This window comes from Haliaeetus albicilla, chromosome 28 (genome assembly GCF_947461875.1).
Source record: "Haliaeetus albicilla chromosome 28, bHalAlb1.1, whole genome shotgun sequence".
Classification (NCBI taxonomy): Eukaryota; Metazoa; Chordata; class Aves; order Accipitriformes; family Accipitridae; genus Haliaeetus; species Haliaeetus albicilla.
In genome coordinates, this window is record NC_091510.1 from 5,701,839 (window position 1) to 5,711,478 (window position 9,640).

Consider the following 9,640-nt stretch of genomic DNA (forward strand, 5'->3'; position numbering starts at 1 on the left):
CTTCTGTTTAAAATAATTTTTGTTTTCAGACACTTATACAGAACAAACTGTAGAACAACAGCTATCTTCATTTTAGCATTTCCCTCCAAAGACATGAGTTGCTCTTAGAGCTGAGACAGTATTTTTCTTCCATCCCTCCAGTTCTCTCTAATAGTAACTGAAAAGTCAACAATTTAAAAAAAAAACCTTCTGAACTACAAACATCATTTCAGGCCTAAAATGTGAACCTATGGGACTGTGTTTGGTGGTCAAAGGGACGATGTGCAATACATCCTTAAATACACAGAATCTACAGTGCTTTATCCTGTAGCCATTTTGTCTTACCTTTGGGACTCAGTTTCCCTGTTCCCTCAATCTGTATGTAAATAACCAGCTTTATATTGTTCTGTCAATCAAATGAAAACAAGTATTGAGGAGGAAAAATATTTGTTCTGTTGGGCCGTTCTTTTCTTTGAAGTCTCTGTCAATGTGTTGCACTGATAGTGGATACTGCCTCTAGAAGGTTATGATCTCTTAGGGTACATAGTCATTGCATTCTAAATACCAGCTAGAGCTTGCACCGACCATCACTTTCTGCGCATCTGCATTGCTTCGGCACGTGCCTATGTCCAGACACACTGTTTTGGGTTTGTGTGGCAGGGTTTTGGTGGCGGAGCTGCAGAGGTGGCTCCTGTGAGAAGCTGCTAGAAGCTTCCCGGCTCCAAGTCGGACCTGCCTCTGGCCAAGGCTGAGCCCATCAGTGACGTTCTCTGGGAGAACGTATTTAAGAAGTGGAACTGGCAGTGAGTAGGGGGATTGGAATGTGAGAGAAAGCCCTGTGCAGATACCGAGGTCAGTGAAGAAGGAGGGGAGGAGGTGTGCCAGAGGAGGGGATGCCCCCGCAACCCTCGGTGAGGTGGCAGGCTGTCCCCCCCAGCCCATGGAGGGGAGCGGGGAAGCAGATGCCCACCTGCAGCCCGGGGATGACCCCACACCGGAGCAGGGGGATGCCCCCCAAGATGGCCGGGACTCCGTGGGGAAGCCCACGCTGGAACAGTCTGTGCCCAAAGGACTGCAGCCCATGGAAGGGACCCATGCTGGAGCAGTTCCTGAAGGACTGCAACCCGTGGGAAGGACCCAGGCCACAGAAGTTTGTGGAGGACTGTCTCCCATGGGAGGGACCCCACGGTGGAGCAGGGGATGAGTGCGGAGTCCTCCCCCTGAGGAGGAAGGAGAAGCAGAGACAACGTGTGGCGAGCTGACCCCAATCCCCATTCCCCATCCCCCTGTGTCTCTGGTGGGGAGGAGGTAGAGAAAATTGTAAGCAAAGTCCAGCCTGGGAAGAAGGGAGCGGTGGGGGGGAAGGTGTTCTAAGGTTTGGTTTTACTTCTCATTATCCTGTTTTGATTTGATGGGTAGTAAATTATATTGATTTTGTTTCTTCCCCAAGCTGAGTCTGTCTTTAGCCCGTGACCATAATTGGTGAGTGATCCCTCCTTGTCCTTGTCTCTACCCGCCAGCATTTCTTTATTTTTCCTCCTCATCCCACCATGGCTGGAGGGGGAGAGGAATAAGCGAGCAGCTTTGTGGTGCTTTATTGCCAGCTGGGCTTAAACCACGACAACAAGCTTTAGGCAGGCTTTGGGGCACGCTTTGAAAAACAGCCATGATTCCGTGTTGGGTTTAAATGTCTATGCACTTATGTCCCCAATATACAGACAAATTGAACATTGCCTAATCTACAGCCATTTAGCCTGCAAGATTATCACATCTTTCGGAGCTCTCACAGATGTGGCCAGTACCATGCAGACAAACTTATTCCTAAAAGAGTCCTAATATTACAGTGTAAATTTATCTCCAAAGACACCCAAAGGGAACTAGCTAGTCAAGTTCACATGGCTAACATAGGTGCGAACACTGCCTTACTCCAGTTCGAGTAAAGTGTTTTCCCAGTGCCTAGCAGGTAAGCAGAAGTCCCCAGAACTGGCTGTAACCATGCAGTTAATTCAACAGTGACACATAAATTAAGGAAATAGAAAGAAAACAACTGATCCTGAGAAAATATTTTTAAAAACCCCCAAACCAAAAAACCCACTCTATTGCAATGTTTTATGGTAATCTGATTAACATGAATATTAGATTCCTATGGAACAGGGACATTTTCATACCCAGCTGTGTTTCATTACCTATAAAATGTATGGATGGATGTCAATCTCCACCGGTTACTTCACACACTGATTGTGAAGCTCTCTCCCCTCCAGCAAATGGAGGTGTAAGCAAAAGAATTCCTAGGTTTGAATGACTGACTTGCCTACCAAGGGCAAGTAAATGGATAAATAGCTTTCAAAGGGTCACAGAATACAATGCAATAGAGGAAACTGTGCTGCCAAAGAAATTCTGGGAACTGAGTAGGGGATGGAGCTGGGATGAAGGAGGTGAGGTGGGGCAGGGACAGGATGTGGAGTGACATGATGAAGCAAGAGAGGAAGAAAGCAAAGTCAAGAGCAGAGAGAGATGATTATTGTTCTCTCCTGTCTTGCCGAAAGGTAGAGGAGAGCAGCAAAATCCCAGAAGTCTGACTCCAGCTGCATTTATTTTTATATTTAAGAGATTCTAGCCTTTTCTTTCCATTTACACCTCACTCCTCATGCCATCATCAGCTCTTCATGTTGTCAGTGGAGCACATGTGCTCTGGGAAAGATAAAAATTCACGGGTTGAGGGGGAAGTAGAGTGAGGGAGACCGCTAAAGCCCTTTTCACAGTTGCTGCAGTAGCTTGAAGCAGCCCGAGCTCTTGTGCAAAGGTCAAGCACCATGCCATGGTGATGGATTGCTGCCCGTACCACATCTCTTTCAGGGAAGATTCATATCAGTCGAAGAGGGCAACGCTTGCTAATAATGATGAGTATGGTGCACCACAATTATACAAAGGAATGTGGGTGTTCAGATATCTGGCCCCCAAGCATATTCTATGGTGCGTACGTGCAACTTGAAGACTGTTTTACAAGTTACTCTCAGATCAAGGACAGTGAGGAAAGGGTATGTTACAAAAAAAAGCAGAAATTTCTGCAGCAGATAAAAATCAACTATTGTACTCCAGAAGTCAAGAAATACTGAATGGAATATAAACTCTCTAAACTCTGCCTTGGAAGGAACCTCTAAAACCACAGACCAGAGCTCTATATCCCTTGTATAGTGGTCAGCTGTTCTAATCTAATGCAGACCTTATCCAGTTGTAGAAATCTAGCCAGGGAGTTCAGTGTCTGTGTATATATTTTTCTTTTTCGTGTGGTTTCTCTGAACTTCAGTTGTTGTTCCACATTACAAATTAGACCGAGTCTCATGGAACTCAGTTGTGATGCTCAGGTGCAGACCTGCTTCACGTGAAGAGACCTCCTGAAGGTCGCTACTAAATTCCATTGTTCAGAGGTTTGGGAGAGGTGCTCAGCATGCTAAGCGCATGTGCCACCTGCTCTGCTCCTTTTCTCTGTCTGAGCCTTAGTTTCTCTTCCTCTGCAGTTCAGTATCCTGCAACAGCACTGCCAAACATAAAAGTCTAAGCCTATGCTTGTCAAACAGTCTTGCAGCTTCCCATTCAAGTACATGTCAAGTGTATGCCTGTGTTAGGGAAAAGAAATGTTCTGACTTTTGCAGCTGTGAAGGTGTGATACAGGCAAAAAGTCAATGTGAAATTTTACCAAAAGAAGAAGTTGTACCAAAACTGCACCAGAAGAGAAGCAGACAAAAACTCCTACAGTGTGTCCTTTGGTCAGAAATGTCATGCCTGACATCCACCAGAGATAGAAAGAGTGCTGGAGATGCAGAAACTATACAATTCTATTCTTACTGGCTTCTGTTTCCAATAACTGCAGACTCCTAGGGACTATTATCAAGACCATGAGCACTAGTGTAGCTGTCATTTTCCACTGACTTTTGTGAGAGAAAAGCCTTTAGAAATTTTCTACTCAAATTATATTCACACTACTTTCACAAAGTGAATGTGCATGGACCTGATTGATTTTAGCTAAAAGATAGCTAAAACCAGAACAGCTAAGAACCTTGAAAAAACTGTGTAAGAGTTACAGCATTAGAGACTGTGCCCAGTCCTGTGCCCATACTATAAATCTCTCTATCCTAGGGAAAACAAACAAACCAACCAACCCATTAATAAGGACAACATTCTGGTGCAAGTTCACAAGGCCAATCATACTCACTACATTCTCAATTTTATTCATTATATATATAGAATATCAGCTGTGATCCCTTTATATTGTGAGTGGATGTTAATGCAAAAATGATAATCTCTTCTGCTCTCAGCCACTGAGTCTACCACCTTTCACCATTCATATTACTGACATCTGCAAGAACAGTATCCTCACTGTTATTTGGTTACATTTAAAAATTATGTTTGCATGAGTTTCTGTAATTATTTCAAGAGCAATGTATGAGATCTGGGGTTTTCATTTATTAAAAAGGAAGGCTAACCCAAATTTCAGGCAATAAAATAGAAAACTTATAGTAAGTAAAAGGGTGTGTGCCCAGGTGGATGGGTTTGAAAAAGTAAGGAAGCCAGAATAACACAATAAAGGGAGAGAATCTTATTTCTCTGAAGTTGAAAATGCAAACACTTCTCTCAGCAACTGAATCAGGCACAATTTTTAGGAGCAAACCCAGACCTACACCGCCCTAACATCAAATAATTGCTTCAAAATTAATTCATGGGATACAAAGAGGTACATTTTCAACACAGGAAGACAGGTGTACTGCTTTAATTTAAATTCTCTGCCCCCCAGACTGAAAAGCATATATACCCTTTGTACGCAAAGTACCTGAGTTACAAATGAAAGGTGTTAGATTTGCAGACAGTTCTCTTTCTTTGCCAAATACTCAATATTGGGGCAAGAACCTGGAAAGTCTGTTAAGAATAAAGAACTGAATAAAAAATAAATTAATTTAAAAAACAAAACCAGTGCTCTCAAATGTGAGATCACAAACTATATCTGGAATAACAGTTAGGGCCACCTTGATTAAGGAAAGACTATGAACTTTCCTGTTTTTTCTTTTTTTTTTTTTCATTCCTCTGTGGAGCTGAGCTTGGTAACTGTCAAGATTCAAGCAAAAACTGTAGTTATCTCTAGAAAAAAAGGTGTAAGAGAGGTTTTGTTTTACTAACGGGCATCAGCTAATCATTTCATGGACTACTACTGCCATCGTGTGTTGATAAATAGTAACACTTGCTATCCTACCAAAGCCTCACATTGAGGGTAGATGTGACTTGTCTTTGTTTATGTTTGGTAAGCTTAATCCTATGCACATTTTTCGCCTTTCATCTTTAATGAAAGCTGAAAGAATTGGAAACTCTTTCAAGAGAAAAACAAAGGAACATTGTGTGGATTTGTTTGTTGGTTTTCTTTTAAATCAGCCTAGAAAATAAAAAGGGAAAAAAATTCCTTTTTGTATGCAATATTGCAAAGAAATTTTTTATATTTTTAAAAATTTTCTACTATTTTTCTTATTTTTTATTTAAATAAATAGACTAGAAATGCCATCAGAACAATTTATGTCTCAGGGCATACTACTATACAGATGCTCTAATCATTAAGTACAAAAATTCAGAGTCCTCAATGACATTTCTCAGCCAGAGATGGACACAGATTCTGGTCTAAATGTGGATTTGCATCACTTACTATGAAACCATAAGCCTGATCTGACAGTATCAGTAGATGGAGAAGGGGGCTAAAACAGTAAATCCCCACGTCTTCCTAGCTACACAAGCCTTGTGCACTTCCACAGAGACAAACACACCCACAGAAAACCCCACGCTTATCTCTGTGCGGTGAGAATGAGGACACACCACCTGTTTTTCCATAAATAAGTGTATTGTGTAACACCCATCTTCAACCTAGCTGTCTTTTATAAAGCTTGTTCTCTCACCATAGCAGATGAATTTATTTATTTATTTATTCTATACCACAGGAAGCAAAAAAAAGGGATATTACGAATAGCACTTGGTGTGGTATAAATACAGTATGTATAGAAAATAAATCTTGAGCTAGGCCTGCTATCCATCTTGCTACTTTCCACAATAAAAGGACAGGAACTGATTTCAACAGGTGATGTAAAGGACTGGATGCAGGATTTTGAGTCAGGAGAACGAGAAGGGCTTTTTGGCAGTGCTGACTTACTGTGCGAGCTTGTGAAAGTTACTTAGTTCCTCCGCATCTTCCTCTGTCACATGGCCAGAATAACATTCACTCACTTTTACGAGGTGCTTCGAGGCAAGCAAAAATTAGTACTGACTAACATTAAAGCTAGACCTGGTCTGGGGCCTGGGCTTCTGCGGGAGGAAGGCAGAGATGTGCCCTGTTGCCCTTGCTGATGGAGGCTGAGGTCACAAAGGCTGGTTGTCACAGCTATCACCCCCCAGGGCACCAAAGCGCCCCGCTGGTTCCACCAGCCAGGGTGGCAAGGCAGTCTGTCACTCTGCCCCCGGGTCAGGCCAGGCTAAGACCCTCCGCGGGACGGCAGGGTGTCAGCATGGGGCAGGCAACTTACAAGGTTCCCTCCCAGGCCTCCCGGCTAAACGTCCCCCATGGGGACAGGGTTGCTGCCCTCGCTGCAGAGCCAGACCCCGCCAGGAGAGGACATCAGCCCCGGCACGGCCCACGCAGCCATGCCACGCCACCAGCCATGGTCAATGCTGGGCACCAGGAGGAGGCACGGCAAGGGCAGGAGGAGGAGGTGGAGGTGGACTACGTGCCCCTCGTGCTCTGGTGGCACACCTCGGGTGGCAGGGGCAGAACACACCAGCAGCAACAGCGGCAACAGCAGCACAGGAGACAACGGTATTTTAAAAGAGACGACAAGCGAGGGCAACAGGAGAGAAAGAAAGACCTCAGGGAGCAGGATCCCTGTGGATCTCCACAATGTGGGCAGCCTGGGGAGGCACGCTGGCGGTGTCACAACCGGCGGAGTCAACAACAACGCACTAAGCCCCTCCGCCGAGACCAGGCAGGTGGACAACATAAGATGCTGTTCTGGAACGTGAGGAAGCACTGCCGGGTCAAAACCTCGCACATGCCGGTGGCAATGCTACGAGAGGCAAGCACACGCCTCCGCCCCATGAACATGGCGGGGTACTGCCTGCCAGGGATGTGTGCGCCCCACAACACCAGCCAGTACATCATGGACCAGCATACATACACATGGAGAAACGAAGAGGAAGAGGCAGCGGCAAAGTCCGGAGAAAGCGGTAACTACAGCGCTGTGGGTGAGGACTTCCTTCTCACTGTCCCTCTCCCTTCCACAGCCCAGGAGGATGAAGGCATATTGACAGAAGAAGAGGAGGAGAGCACACAGCCTGCCCACCAAGGCTAGAAATGCCAAGATGATATCTCCTGTGAAACCTAAAACGGAGTGACAGCACAAGGAAAGCATCTGACTTGTACAATCATCAGCTATTAAGAGCAGGCAAGCTCTTGACATTCAGCTCCCTAAATAAATATATATCTGCACTTATAACCCTTCTGCCTACTGCCTAGTGATTCACATACACTGAGATAGGGCTGGCAGAATAAGAACCAGAAAAACAAAAAGGTTAGCATTGCATATGCCGAAGTGGTCAAAAATGCTACTGCAGAGATCTATCGTTTAGAGAACCTGTGTTCCCCTTAGGTTATATATGTCCCATTCAGGAAGGCTTTTATGTACTTTACCATGTTATACTGAAAACAAAAGGCCTTACAAGATGATTTAAACCAAAAAACCCCAACATATATTTCAACACACACTAGAATGCAGGCTTTTTTTGGACATTAGAAAAAAGAAAGCACACTTGTTAGATAAATATACTTCTCATATAAACAGACACTACAACCTGCTTAACCATGGCTAAAGTGTGTATTTGCATATATACATGTAAGCAAAATAAATGCAGCTCAAAAATAGGAGAAAAAGAGCAAAAAATCCCATTTGGGGCACAGCAGCCCAGTCACAGACCATGCACCTTGACCTGTCATGAATGCTCATATCATTTTCCTTTTACCAAAAGTCAAGAAGAGAAAGAGGCTTGGTGATATGCCCTAGCTTCATTTTTTAAGGTGAGTGAAACTATAGCCATGGGAACTATCACTCATATGCTAGTATTTCTATCTCAAGGTGAAAGAACCATATATGTCTACTAGCTATCATAAGAGAAAAGCAGTAGTCAAACCCATCCTGGCATGCATCAAACACAGCATGACCAGCTGGTCAAAAGAGGTGATTACCCCGCTGTATTCAGCGTTGGTGCGGTCTCACCTTGAGTACTGTGTGCAGTTCTGGGTCCCATGATTTAAGAAGGATGTTCAGGTCCTTGAATGCGTCCAGAGGAAGGCAATGAAGCTGGTGGCAGGGCTGGAAGCCACGTCCTGTGAGGAGCAGCTGAGGACTTTGGGTTTGTCTAGTTTGGAGAAAAGGAGGCTGAGGGGCGACCTCATTGCTCTCTGCAGCTTCCCGAGGAGGGGACGTGGGGAGGGAGGTGCTGAGCTCTTCTCTCTGGGGTCCAGGGATGGGACACATGGGAATGGTTCAAACCTGCACCAGGGGAGGTGTAGACTAGACATTAGGAAGCATTTATTTACAGAGAGGGTGGTCAAACACTGGAACAGGCTTCCTAGAGAGGTGGTCCATGCCCCAAGCTTGTCAGTGTTTAAGTGACATTTGGACAATGCCCTTAAGAACACGCTTTAACTTTTGGTCAGCCCTGAATTGGTCAGACAGTTGGACTAGGTGATTGTTGTAGGTCCCTTTCAACTGAAATTATTCTATGCTGTTTGGTTGGAAGGTTAACAAGAACTGCAGTGTCACAAGACCAGAAAAGAAAGCTTCCCCAAAAGCATTTCAAATGTAGTTCTCAAGTATTTCACATTTTTATTCAGAATGTTTCTATTCAAATCTTATTTGTTTTTAAATTGCAAGATTAAGATAAAAATCTTTCTTTTCCTTTATGGATAAGGAGAGATTTGTCTGATTATTTTTAAGTAACTTTCCTTATCAAGATGATTTCTAAGACTGCCTGAGATTATAAGAGGAAAATCTTCTTCTTCTTTCTCCCACTTAATTAACTTTCAGTTTTATCTGAGAGTGAATCTGTCTGGAGAAATACCGTGGCAAAATTACAAGTGACATGATATTAGCGATCACTCAAAAATTGATATTTTGGTCAAACTGAGTATTCTATTAACCCAATCTATATATTATTGGGGTATTTATTTTGATACAAATTTCAGTTCCAATGTGCTGAAAAATATTTGGTTTATAAAAAATGGCAGAAGAAAACTGTTCATTTTGACAACAGAAATCTATAGATTTTGGTAAGAAGGTATAGCTGATATGAAGCTTGGGGTAAGCATATTAACCACAGGTTTCTGCTAAAATGAGTAGTGACGTAGCACAATGCTGATTTTATTACTTATTATATCTTCACTGACTTCATTTTGAATATTAACAGGAAGTTCAGACTTCCATGTTTTATACTGGGGGGGGGGTTGTACGTTTGGGGTTTTTTAAATTGTTTTTCTACTTACACAGACCAGGAGTATTAAATGATCACAGTTTAGCAAACAGTTAACTGTTAGCAAACAGTTAAACTGTGGAGTCTCCATCTCTGGATCTTCAATACC